Consider the following 13,912-nt stretch of genomic DNA (forward strand, 5'->3'; position numbering starts at 1 on the left):
TGTGTGTGTAGCTATAGCATGTGCACAGCAATATTTATGTTTTGATAAACATAGATCAGCTCATTCCATTCACCTGAAATTTTGTTAAGCTCTTGCACACAGAAAAGTGTTGATCAAGATTATACATCATTCTCTATTTATAGCTGAAAAGCTTTTTTTTAAAAGTGCTATTTTATTTTACCAAAATATGTACATTCAACATTCCTGGTGCTTAGCTCCATTTCTTAAAATGGAGCCCGAATTTTTATTTTTAAGCACTGGTTATATTTATGGGATCTGGGTCAAACCGAATGTTAAAACGAATTAAATCAAAGAGGATCGTAATTGGAATAAAGAAGATTCTGCCAGCTCCAGTGACCTCACATGTTGCATGGAAATCAACAGAGCATTGGTTGTCTGGTGCAGCTGTGGTTGCTATGGCAATGCAATCATAGGAGTATTCCATCTGCCGAGGTAGGGACAGCTCGGAAACCCCCTCGCAGGTCGGGAAATAGGAATGCAGTAAACAAATGACTCATCTGATTATGAAGGCAGATTTTGAGGTGCAGCTCTTTTGACAGATCCAGTTATGCTAATAATAAGGTTTAAAAAGATCCTTGTTTCTGAAATGGAGGGCTTGGTCACCATTTTTTTTTTTTAAGGATTTCAAAATGTCAGCGGTTCAGACAAAGACTGAATGGCTGCATGCATGTGCGTGCAAAGCCTAGAAGGTGCCCCTTGGTGCACCCTACAACATTTCACATTTCATTGGTCAAATTCCCAGTTGTGGGATTTTGATGATAAAGGATATTAAGCTCAAAACATGCTCAGAGCGGCTGCAAGCAAATACGTCAGACATAAAGATGCCCCTGGCTTTAGGTTTCTTAGTTTCCAGAATTAATTCTCGTTTAACTATTTGTGCTCAGTATCTTCTGCAATATTGCAATGTGTGATTATGTACAATTTTGCATGTTTATAACTCACTCGTTGGTATCAAGCCTTCAGCTACAGTTCACCTGGCCTGATCCTCTTCAGCATCACTAGGCGCTTTCTGTCTTTAGCAGACCCTCACTTGTCTACCTGTGTCATGAGAGCAATTATCAGGGGTGGGGTGGGGTGGTGGAATAGACCAGACTGGACATTTTATACAATTGTCTTCCCACTTGTGACTCACGACTCTCCAGGACGAAAAAAAGGTGGCTGCCTTTCTCCCACACTTTGTGCAATTGAGGCTGCATACACACTAATCTGTTTGTAGCACAAAGAAGTATTTAAAAAGAAAAGAAAACTGAAATAGTTCATGCTTTTCCTCAACATGCTGCTTTCAGTTGTTTCTAGATCCTGCTGTATGCAAGGATGGGTGCGGTAACTTGATCTGCATTTGAAAACTTACCCATGCCCTAGGTGAATGGAGGAGAAATTCACGATCGTGATATTGGTATCTAAAAAATGTAGCATAAACACTGACAACTGGGAAACACAGACCTGCGAGTGCTCCAGTTGGAGAACAGCCTTTACCAAAGATGTCATGGGCTTTGAAGACACTCGAACTCAGAACACAAGGGAAGAAGAAGAAGAAGAGTTTGGATTTGATATCCCGCTTTATCGGACTTCCGGTCGGTGCCAGCGCTTAATGGCGGTCCTACCTCCGAGCTCCGGAGAAGGACTGCTTCGCAAGTTCGGGTCTTACCCGCTACGGCGAGCGGGGGACCCCTAAAATCCCAGGCGCTGAAGCCTGAGAACAAGGAGACTCGGTGGGCACCTTCGCGCCCCCCCGGTACCGTGAAAGAGCCTTTTTAAAGGCTACGGATCGACATCGGGAGAGAGCGCGGTGCTGAGAGTCGCTACCCAGCCTGCGAAGTGAAGCCGCGTCGCCATAAGCGGAGAGCGCCGATTCCTTCCTGAAAAGAAAATTTGGACTGAATTCCCGTGAGTAAGAGCTGGAAAATAATCGGGACCCTTTAAAATTTTAGAAATTGGGCTAAAAACGGGGAGATTTAAGCAAAGGAAGTCTGCCTCCCCCCGACTGCATGAAAGTGAAAGCAACGGAACTCTAAACTTGCATCCGTTTAAACCTGCTCTTTGATCATATAAACCGGACATTTAGACCTTTGATCTCCCCTCCAGCAAGCAGGGCAGAGGGGAGGTGAATCTGACCAACAACTGCATGATCTATTTGGAGGGAAAAAAACCTCTGCTATCTCACCTATCTGAAAGCATGAAACGGTCTGCCTTTTTAGTACACTGAACTGACTTTTTCCTGTGAAGTGATACTTTGATACAAAGTTTCCACAGTGCCTGATCACTGTATATCATTAGAAGAAACAGTATAAACTGGGCAATTGTGGCAATTTGAAGTTATAAGTCTTTAGCAACATTGACTTTGACTGTGTTAATCTCCTTCTTTTTTACATCTTGGACTGTCTCCTTTGTTTTTGTATTTGGAAATCCTGTTCTATGGCCATTTTGATTTGCTCCCTCTAGAGGATAAAGTAAAACTTGGCACGGCCTAAGACAGTGGAATTTTCCAAGGGAGAATTATCCCGTGGGAATTGACCTTGACATGAGTGGCCCACAAGAAGAGATAGTTACAAGAGCCAAGATCAAGCAACAACAACAACAACAACAGCTGCAGCTGCAACAGGCAAAGAAAAGAGGCTCAATTTCAGGCGCAACAGCCGGATCAACAGGAACAACAGGACAAGACAAAGGAGCAGCCGTCTCTATGGAAGCTGTGACAGAGGCCTTGCTCAAGATAAACCAAACTCTGGAGTCTTTGACAAAACAGACTTCAGAGAACACACAAAAATTAACAGAAATATCAGCAAGATTAAACCAGAATACGGAATCTATAAACAAATTGGTGGAGGAAAACGCCACCACGCGCCAAATTGCCGAAGAGGCAAAAGCCACTGCCGGAGAGACACAGGAGAAATTAGAGCCACTTGCCAAGAAGGTCTATGAGCATGATGCAACTTTGGCCTTGTGGGAGTTACAGAGGAAAGAGAGAAATTTAAAATTAAGACTGATTCCGGAGAATGAAAGAGACAACCTTGTGGAATATTTGACACGGGAGTTTGCGGATTGCTGGGACCTTGAGGAAGACGAATTTAAAATTACGACTGCCTTTAGACTGGGTAAAAAGCAAGATAGAAAGACACCGAGAGACTGCTTGATTACACTCAGATCCAAGGAGGAAAGAGATAAAATATTAGGACTACACTTTGAAAAGGCCTTGCAAATTGGAAATTCAGCTGTACAGATCTTTAAAGACATCCCAAAATATATTTTGGATTTAAGAAACTTCTACAAGGACTTGGTTCTTTTGCTAAAGAAAAACTCTATCCGTTTCAGGTGGGAGTTCCCACAAGGACTGTCATTTGACTACAAGGCAAAGAAAGTGAAAATAAAGACAATTCAAGATAAAGACAAATTTTTGGCAAGATACCAGGAGGACCTACAGAAGGGGACTGTGGACGTACTTGCAGAACAGAGGAGAGCACTGGATATCCTGAATCTCTCGTTTGGACAAAAACCACCACCATCAGAAGAAGAGCAACAACTTGGAGCTGTTGGAGGAGCCTTAAGAAAATAACAAGATGGCTTTGCAATTCCTTAGTTGGAATTGTAATGGACTGAATGGGCCTTTGAAGAGAAGACAAGTATTTCATATTTTGAACAGAGAACAACTGGACTTGATATGTTTACAAGAAACTCATATAACCAGAGCCCACAGGAGATTACTCACAAATAAAAGGCTAGGACAAGAATTTATTTCATCAGACAAAGTTAAGAAGAGAGGAGTGGTAATATATGTGAAGGAGAAATGGGCTCCAAAAATGATATTCAAAGATGAACAAGGGAGATATCTGGCTGTGGAGATACAAGTACAAGGAGAAAAATTTCTAGTTGTTGGAATTTATGCACCAAATGAAGGCAAATCTGACTTCTTTAAGAGACTTCATGAAACTTTGACGGACTATCTGGATTACAATATGATAATCATGGGAGACATGAATGGCGTGGTCTCCACTAATATGGACAAGGCACAAAGACTAACAGTCACTAAAGAAGGGAGACTCCCTAAGACTTTTTTCGAAATGACAGAAAACATGGACTTGATAGACATTTGGAGAACAAGGAACCCTCTGGAGAGAGAGGGAACCTTTTTCTCCCAAGCAATGATGACCTGGACCAGAATTGACCAAATCTGGGTTACTAGTGGACTGGCTCCAAAGATTAAGAAAGTGGAAATCTGCCCAAAAACTTGCTCCGACCATAACGCCGTGAAGATGGAGATGAAACCCACAATAACTGGTCAATTTAGATGGAGAATGAATGACACCCTCTTTCGAGATAAGGAGATTCTCACGAAGGCCCAAAAGACCCTAAAAGACTATTTTGAAATAAATTTGAGGACCGACGTGGAGAAAAGAGTGATCTGGGACGCAAGTAAAGCGGTTATGAGAGGATTTTTGATTCAACAAAATTCAATAAAGAGGAAAAAACAAAATGAGAAAAAAGAGAAGATTTTGGAAATGATAAAGGAAGGAGAGAGGAAATTAAGAACAAAACCAAAGTCTCAGGATATTTTAAGAGAGATCAAGTTATATCAAACACAATATATGGAATTGATGAACCAAGAGATTGAATGGAAGATAAAGCAAATGAAGCAAAAGACTTTTGAATCAGCAAATAAATGTGGTAAACTTTTGGCATGGCAACTGAAGAAAAGGCAGAAACTAAATACAGTTACAAGCCTAGAGGTGGATGGAAAGAACATATCTAAACCCAATGAAATTAGAAATTGCTTTTTAAGTTATTTTAAAAAACTTTACACTCAAGGCCCGCAAAATGAAGAAGATATAGATAAATTCCTTGGAAGATATGGACTACAAAACATCTCTCATCAAAATAAGATGGATTTGAACCAGAGAATCTCAGAACAAGAGATAGAGGCTGCCATTCAGAATATGCAATTGGGCAAATCTCCGGGACCAGATGGACTGACTTCCAGATACTACAAATCGCTGAAGGAATGGCTGACTCAACCACTAAGAGAAGTTTGTAATGAGATCCTTGAGGGAAAAAGGGCACCTGAATCGTGGAAAGAGGCATATATTTCACTCATACCAAAGTCAGAGACTGAAAAGACCCAACTCAAGAACTACCGCCCAATATCACTGCTTAATGTGGATTACAAAATCTTTGCAGACATTTTGGCAAAAAGATTTAAAAGAGTTTTGATGGAGAAGATTCATAGAGACCAAGCAGGCTTTCTCCCTAAGAGACACCTAGCAGATAATGTAAGGAATGTAATAGACATTTTGGAAAAGCTAGAGGTGAATATAAACACTAAAGCAGTATTGATCTTTGTGGATGCGGAGAAAGCCTTCGATAATGTTTCTTGGAGTTTTATGAGGAAGAATCTCCATGGGATGGGGGTAGGCCAGGGTTTTGAGAATGGTATGGCTGCAATATATTCTGAACAAAAAGCTAAACTGATTGTAAATAATGTCGTGACTGAGGAACTTAAGATAGAAAAAGGAACACGACAGGGGTGCCCAATTTCCCCATTACTTTTTATTTCAGTTCTGGAGGTGTTGCTGAACATGATAAGAAATGACCAGCAGGTCAAAGGTGTGCAGGTCGGAGCTAAACAGTATAAGTTAAGAGCGTATGCAGATGACCTAGTATTGACTTTGCAAGAGCCAAACACTAGTACGAAAAAGGTCCTAGAAATAATACAACAATTTGGCCAGGTAGCTGGATTTAAGTTGAATAAGCAAAAAACTAAAGTTTTAGGGAAAAATCTAACAGATATGGAAAAGGAGAAATTTCAAGAGGAAACAGGTTTGACTGTGGTCAAGAAGGTGAAATACCTAGGGGTTTATTTAACATCTAAGAATGTGAATTTGTATAAGGACAACTATGAAAAATGTTGGTCAGAAATTAAAAAAGATCTAGAAATATGGTCAAATTTGAAACTGTCAATGTTAGGCCGAATTGCAGTAATTAAAATGAATGTATTGCCTAGAATGTTGTTTTTGTTTCAGACCTTGCAGATTCTTGACAAGATGGAATGTTTTAAGAGGTGGCACAAAGACATCTCGAAATTTGTCTGGCAGGGCAAAAAGCCCCGAATTAAATTTAAAATATTGACTGACGCTAAAGAAAGAGGGGGTTTTGCCCTGCCGGACCTAAAATTGTATTATGAGGCAGCAGCTTTTTGCTGGCTGAAAGAATGGATGCTCCTCGAGAACACGGACATCTTGGATCTGGAAGGTTTTAATAATGCTTTCGGTTGGCATGCATATCTTTGGTATGATAAAGTTAACAGTGCCTTTAAAAATCACATTGTTAGAAAAGCATTATTTAATGTTTGGATAAGATATAAAGACCTATTGGAAAATAAAACCCCTAGATGGGTGTCACCAGTGGAGGCTAAAGCAGTGAAGAAACTCAATATGGAGGTCGGATGGCCGAAGTATTGGGAAATCTTAGAACAGGATGGAGATAAATTCAAACTACAAAGTCAGGAGAAATTGAAGCATAAAGTAGAAAATTGGTTCCAATATCGCCAAATAATGGAATTTTTTAAACAGGATAGGAAAATCGGTTTCCAGGTGGAAAAATCAAAATTAGAGACCGAATTGTTAGAATCCAATACTAAGAATTTATCTAGAATGTACAACTTGTTGTTGAAATGGAACACACAGGATGAAACAGTTAAATCGGCTATGATTAAGTGGGCTCAGGATGTTGGACATAACATTATGTCAGCTGACTGGGAATGGTTATGGAACACCGGTATTAAATTTACGGCATGTAATGCCTTAAAGGAAAACATTATGAAAATGGTTTACAGGTGGTACATGACCCCAGTCAAACTGGCAAAAATCTATCATTTGCCCGACAATAAATGTTGGAAGTGTAAAGAGACTGAAGGTACCTTCTATCACCTTTGGTGGACATGCCCGAAGATAAAGGCCTTCTGGGAAATGATCTATAATGAAATGAAAAAGGTACTTAAATGTACCTTTTCTAAAAAACCAGAGGCCTTCCTCTTGGGCATTGTCGGCCAATTGGTGACAAAGAAAGATAGAACTTTCTTCATGTATGCCACAACAGCAGCAAGAATACTTATCGCAAAGTATTGGAAGACACAAGATTTACCCACTTTGGAAGAATGGCAGATGAAAGTGATGGACTATATGACACTGGCCGAGATGACAGGCAGAATCCGTGATCAACGAAAAGAGACGGTGGAAGAAGAATGGAGAAAATTTAAAAGTTATCTTAAGGACTACTATAAACTTAATGAATGCTAAAATGTTCTGGTTTCCAGAAGTAAAAGGGTACAGGGATACAAGGCTAGACTATAAAAGAGGACTAAGATGACAGGGATTAGAAAGTAACAACTGGGAGTTGCTAGTTGAATTATGGACATTGGGATGCAGAGAGGGGGGGTATGGGGAAGTCCAAGAAAAGAGGTTTATGAAAATATGTTTGAAACTATTCATGTATGTCTGTTACTTTTTGTGTTTGTTTGTTTTTCTTAAAAATGTTGTAAAACCAATAAAAATTTTATAAAAAAAAAATGATATCCCGCTTTATCACTACCCTAAGGAGTCTCAAAGCGGCTAACAATCTCCATTCCCTTCCTCCCCCACAACAGACACTCTGTGAGGTGAGTGAGGCTGAGAGACTTCAGAGAAGTGTGACTAGCCCAAGGTCACCCAGCAGCTGCATGTGGAGGAGCGGAGACGCGTACCCGGTTCACCAGATTACGAGTCCACCGCTCTTAACCACTACACCAGGAAGGCACACTTGGCAAATCCACACTGTGATTAACTCTCGCCCGGGAACCAATGTCCCCATTGTGGAAGGACGTGTGGGTCCAGAAATGACCTCCACAGTCATTTACATTGTTAAAACCATGTTTATGAAAGACAATCTTACTCGGCTACAAGTGATTGCCAAAGAAGAAGATACACCCACCCAATATTATTGGACAAATGTCCACACGCACACACTTGCTGGGCCCACCGACATCTGTTTTCAAAAGGACACTCTGGGGTGTAATGCAGAATCAATCAGCAATGAGCTTTTATTGTTAGAATGAAACCAGTTTCTCAGGAAGTGCTTTTTAGGAACAAAAGGTAAGCAACAGATCCAGGCTGCAGGGGAGGCTACATAGAAAAGCCAAGTACTGGGTATCTATTGATTTTAGAATAAAATGCCATGTATGGTAGAACAGTACCCATAGTTTACAGCACAGTCTGGCATGCATGAAGTTATTTTATTTTCCCTCTCCCCCCCCTTCTGATAAATTCCTATAAATTCTAATTGTTATTGATACAAAATATATTTTACTTAATGTCACCAGTCTAATCAATACATGTTACTATGTTGTTGTTGTTGTTGTTTAGTCGTGTCCGACTCTTCGTGACCCCATGGACCAGAGCACGCCAGGCACTTCTGTCTTCCACTGCCTCCCGCAGTTTGGTCAAACTCATGCTGGTAGCTTCGAAGACGCTATCCAACCATCTCGTCCTTTGTCGTCCCCTTCTCCTTGTGCCCTCCATCTTTCCCAGCATCAGGGTTTTTTCCAAGGAGTCTTCTCTTCTCATGAGGTGGCCAAAGTATTGGAGCCTCAGCTTAACGATCTGTCCTTCCAGTGAGCACTCAGGGCTGATTTCTTTAAGAATGGATACGTTAATAACAACAACAACACCACCACCACCAACAACAACAACAACAACAATTTATTATTTGTACCCCGCCCATCTGGCTGGGTTTTCCCAGCCACTCTGGGCGGCTTCCATAGAAACCAAAAATACACTAAAATATCACAAATTAAAAACTTCCCTGAACAGGGCTTCCTTAAGATGTCTTCTGAATGTCAGGTAGTTATTTATCGCTTTGACATCTGATGGGAGGGCGTTCCACAGGGCGGGCACCACTACTGAGAAGGCCCTTTGCCTGGTTCCCTGTAGCTTTGCTTCTCGCAATGAGGGAACCGCCAGAAGGCCCTCGGCGCTGGACCTCAGCGTCCGGGCAGAACGATGGGGGTGGAGACGCTCCTTCAGGTATACTGGGCCGAGGCCGTTTAGGACTTTAAAGGTCAACACCAGCACTTTGAATTGTGCTCGGAAACATACTGGGAGCAAATGTAGGTCTTTCAAGACCGGTGTTATGTGGTCTCGGCGGCCGCCCCCAGTCACCAGTCTAGCTGCCGCATTCTGGATTAGTCGTCGTTTCCGAGTCACCTTCAAAGGTAGCCCCATGTAGAGCGCATTGCAGTAGTCCAAGTGGGAGATAACTAGAGCATGCACCACTCTGGCGAGACAGTCCGCGGGCAGGTAGGGTCTCAGCCTGCGTACCAGTTGGAGTTGGTAGACAGCTGCCCTGGATACAGAATTGACCTGCGCCTCCATGGACAGCTGTGAGTCTAAAATGACTCCCAGGCTGCGCACCTGGTCCTTCAGGGGCACAGTTACCCTATTCAGTACCAGGGAGTCCTCCACACCAGCCCGCCCCCTGTCCCCCAAAAACAGTACTTCTGTCTTGTCAGGATTCAACTTCTTGCAGTTTTGATCTTCTTGCAGTCCATGGGACTCTCAAGAGTCTCCTCCAGCACCATAATTCAAAAACATCAATTCTTCGGCAATCAGCCTTCTTTATGGTCCAGCTCTCACTTCCATACATCACTACTGGGAAAACCATAGCTTTTACTATATGGACCTTTGTTGGCAAGGTGATGTCTCGACTTTTTAAGATGCTATCTACCGGTAGGTTTGTCATCGCTTTTCTCCCAAGAAGCAGGCGTCTTTTAATTTCGTGGCTGCTGTCACCATCTGCAGTGATCATGGAGCCCAAGAAAGTAAAATCTCTCACTGCCTCCATTTCTTCCCCTTCTATTTGCCAGGAGGTGATGGGCCCAGTGGCCATCATCTTCGTTTTTTTTTTATGCTGAGCTTCAGACCATATTTTGTGCTCTCCTCTTTCACCCTCAATAAAAGGTTATTTAATTCCTCCTCACTTTCTGCCATCAAGGTTGTGTCATCTGCATATCTGAGATTGTTGATATTTCTTCCGGCAATCTTAATTCCAGCTAGGGATTTATCCAGCCCAGCCTTTCGCATGATGAATTCTGCATATAAGTTAAATAAACAGGGAGACAATATACAGCCTTGTCGTACTCCTTTCCCAATTTTGAACCAATCAGTTGTTCCATATTCACTTCTAACTGTAGCTTCTTGTCCCACATAGAGATTTCTCAGGAGACAGATGAGGTGATCAGGCACTCCCATTTCTTTAAGAACTTGCCATAGTTTGCTGTGGTCGACACAGTCAAAGGCTTTTGCATAGTCAATGAAGCAGAAGTAGATGTTTTTCTGGAACTCTGTAGCTTTCTCCATAATCCAGCGCATGTTTGCAATTTGGTCTCTGGTTTCTCTGCCTTTTCTAAATCCAGCTTGCACTTCTGGGAGTTCTCGGTCCACATACTGCTTGAGCCTTCCTTGTAGAATTTTAAGCATAACCTTGCTAGCGTGTGAAATGAGTGCAATTGTGCGATAGCTGGAGCATTCTTTAGCACTGCCCTTCTTTGGGATTGGGATGTAGACTGATCTTCTCCAATCCTCTGGCCACTGCTGAGTTTTCCAAACTTGCTGGCATATTGAGTGTTACTATACATGTTACTATACATCATTTTATATCTGCAATAATTTTGGTATATACACTTTGACACAACTTTGTTAATATATTCAGAAGTGTTTGTTGATTTTGTTGTTGTTGTTGTTTTTATGTAATATCATATGCTCTAATGTAAACAAAGATATATTTCAATGTAACCATGTTAAACAATTTAAAGATGAAATGAACAAAAACTATGTCATAAAGAGAGAATAAAATGTCCTGTGAGCGCAGCCCAAATCTATGGATGCAGATTGATGGGAATGAATATTGCATACTGCACAAACAGAAGTTGATGGTCTGCAGAAGAATGAAGTGAATCTGGTTAGCAGCAAAAGGACACTTTATAGTCCCTGTCCCTTTTTTAAAAAGAATCTAGCCGACAGCTCTTCTCTTCCTCACTTGGCATGCTCTCTCTGAGTGCCCACCTTTCAAACTTCAGGCTCGGTAAGAGCTAGAGAAAAATCTGGTGGTGACTGAAGTTCCTTTGCAAGTAGGGCATCTATGCAGACACTTTGACAGGAGTGCAGGTAGAGATGGGGGAGAAAAGCTCCAGAGTCAAAGCTGAACTTTCATTTCAGTGCTCCTATTTTTGTGGAGGGGCGGCTATCCTTAAACAGGAGGTCCATTCCATCCTATCTGTTGGTGGATCTAGGGATGTCCTCCCAACAGGTCTCCAAGCTAGCCCACATTGTGGAATGTGAAACTGGTAATCAGAAAATTAGACTGAATGGTTTGAAGTACCAAAATACACGTTACAGGGAGGTGTGGACACAGCTGAACCACTTCCCTTTGTCACACCCACAACCTCCAACGAACTGAATCAGATTGGAGACTGCTGGCAGGGTGGAGAACCACAAAAAAGACAAGATGACATTACTCTCAGCTTTCATCCCACCCCCAACAAACATGGCTGATGACCAGAGGTAGGGTCTTTTCTGTGGTGGCATCTTGTCTTTTGCAAATCCTTCCCCAGAGAGGTTTTTTTTGGGGGGGGGGGCTTTTAGATATTGTTATGTTGTTGTTGTTTTAACCATCCTGACCCTAGGTTCATGTGGTTTGAAAAACTGTGATTTTTGTTAAGTTGTATTATTATTTTGACTGGGAGGATTCTTAAGTGGTTGCTTTAATCATTCCATCCTGCTGTCTGGATGAAATACAGGGCTAGATTTATAAGGAAAGGAGGAAATCATGACGTTCTTTGGCTAAGCAGCGTAATTCCCCCCACTTCACTATATTTCTATTGAGAAAGCCTGGTTGCAGTACATTGGCTTCTAGAAACAAAGCAGTGTAATCTGTGGTGGAATATAAAGGTGAGGGGTTTTTTTTTGAGGGAGGGGGAGACAGGGGTTACCTAAATCTGTATGCATCAAAAGAAAGTGCAGTGGTTACCTTTTCAAGCAGGCTTTGTTTAATAAAGGTAAATCCAAAATAAAATATGTTGAGGGACTTGCTGAAATGAAGTTTGAAGCTTCTGGCATCAAGAAACCTTTCACACAGAACTTCATGGGACTTAGCCGCTTGTTAGACGAATTCAGAGGCTGTTAAAAACAAATGAAGGATCAACATCGGAATGTTTTATTGGAATTATCGGAATGTTTTATTGGAATTACCTGAACTAAATAATGAATGCAGCACTATGTGAGATCATTGCTCCTCAACCTCCAGAGCATGGGAAGTCACCCAAAGACTTATAATTTGGCATAAAATTTGGACTATTTGATCGTATTATAATTTGGAATGGTTTTAATGTGGCTTAATTTGGATTGTTAAAATGGAAAACTTAATAAATATTATTATTATTATTTAAAAAAAGAAATTTGAAGCTTCTGAGCTCTCTATTTATACAAGCTGAATAAAGTGATTCCTCCCTCCCCCAGCTACTATTGTCAAATAAGAAAATGCAGTTGTTTGCTGCAGGGAACTGATAAATAATAATTCAGACTGCCTGTCATTTAACTACAGGAGGTTCAAAGACATCAAAGCCCACATGTCACACCAAGAGTCAGAGAGCACCGAGAGAGCTTTCGTGAAGTCTAGACTGAGGGGGGTGGTATGGAAAAACACCCATGTCTCATGCATCTTCTTATTTTTGTTTGCTACATGCAGCATCATAAGCATTGCACTTGAGTGACACCAGACAATGAGAGGAGGGGAAATGAAATTAAGTGGAATTCCAGATAGATTTCCCGAGGATGTCTAAAACAGCCCAGAGGTACGTTGGATATATGAAGACCGACGGCAACATATTGCAAGCTGTCAGAAAGTTAACATTTCAACCAAGCAAGAATGTATGAGATAAACAGACTAGAGATTAGGGGGCTGTAGGACAGCAGAAAAAGTAGAGACATCTCCTTGCCAACAAAGGTCCGTATAGTAAAAGCTATGGTTTTCCCAGTAGTGATGTATGGAAGTGAAAGCTGGACTATAAAGAAGGCTGATTGCCGAAGAATTGATGCTTTTGAATTATGGTGCTGGAGGAGACTTTTGAGAGTCCCATGGACTGCAAGAAGATCAAACCTATCCATTCTGAAGGAAATCAGCCCTTAGTGCTCACTGGAAGGACAGATTGTGAAGCTGAGACTCCAGTACTTTGGCCACCTCATGAGAAGAGAAGACTCCCTGGAAAAGACCCTGATGTTGGGAAAGATGGAGGGCACAAGGAGAAGGGGACAACAGAGGATGAGATGGTTGGACAGTGTTCTCGAAGATACCAGCATGAGTTTGATTAAACTGCGGGAGGCTATGGAAAACAGAAGTGCCTGGCATGCTCTGGTCCATGGGGTCACGAAGAGTCGGACACGACTAAACGACAACAACAAAGGACAGCAGAATGGCTCAAAATATTGAATGTTCCAGAGAGGAGCCCTTTGCAGGCACCCATAAATTTCTGATCTTTAAAAAAAAAAAAGGCATTTCTCCTTGTATTGCACATCTTAGCCTCCTTCAGGTCTGAACAGGCAAAGACGCAAGCAGGAACATGAGAACTGAGATCCACTTCCTCATGCTGCACATGCCAGGTGTACTTTTTGGCCAATGAATGACTGGCGTTAGCCTAGAGGGGGCTGTCTGACTTGTGCATAGGGCTTCCAACACAGTGACAGGAACCCTGCTCAATCAGGTGTCAAATGGAGAGCAGAATTTCCAAACATGGGAAATCAGTTGCTTAGCAACTAAGTCAGCACGTTGAATCAAAGCCACATGCATCTCCTTCAATGTCCTTTGGGCCAAA

The sequence above is a fragment of the Podarcis bocagei genome (assembly GCF_964188305.1).
Source record: "Podarcis bocagei genome assembly, chromosome: 4".
Classification (NCBI taxonomy): Eukaryota; Metazoa; Chordata; class Lepidosauria; order Squamata; family Lacertidae; genus Podarcis; species Podarcis bocagei.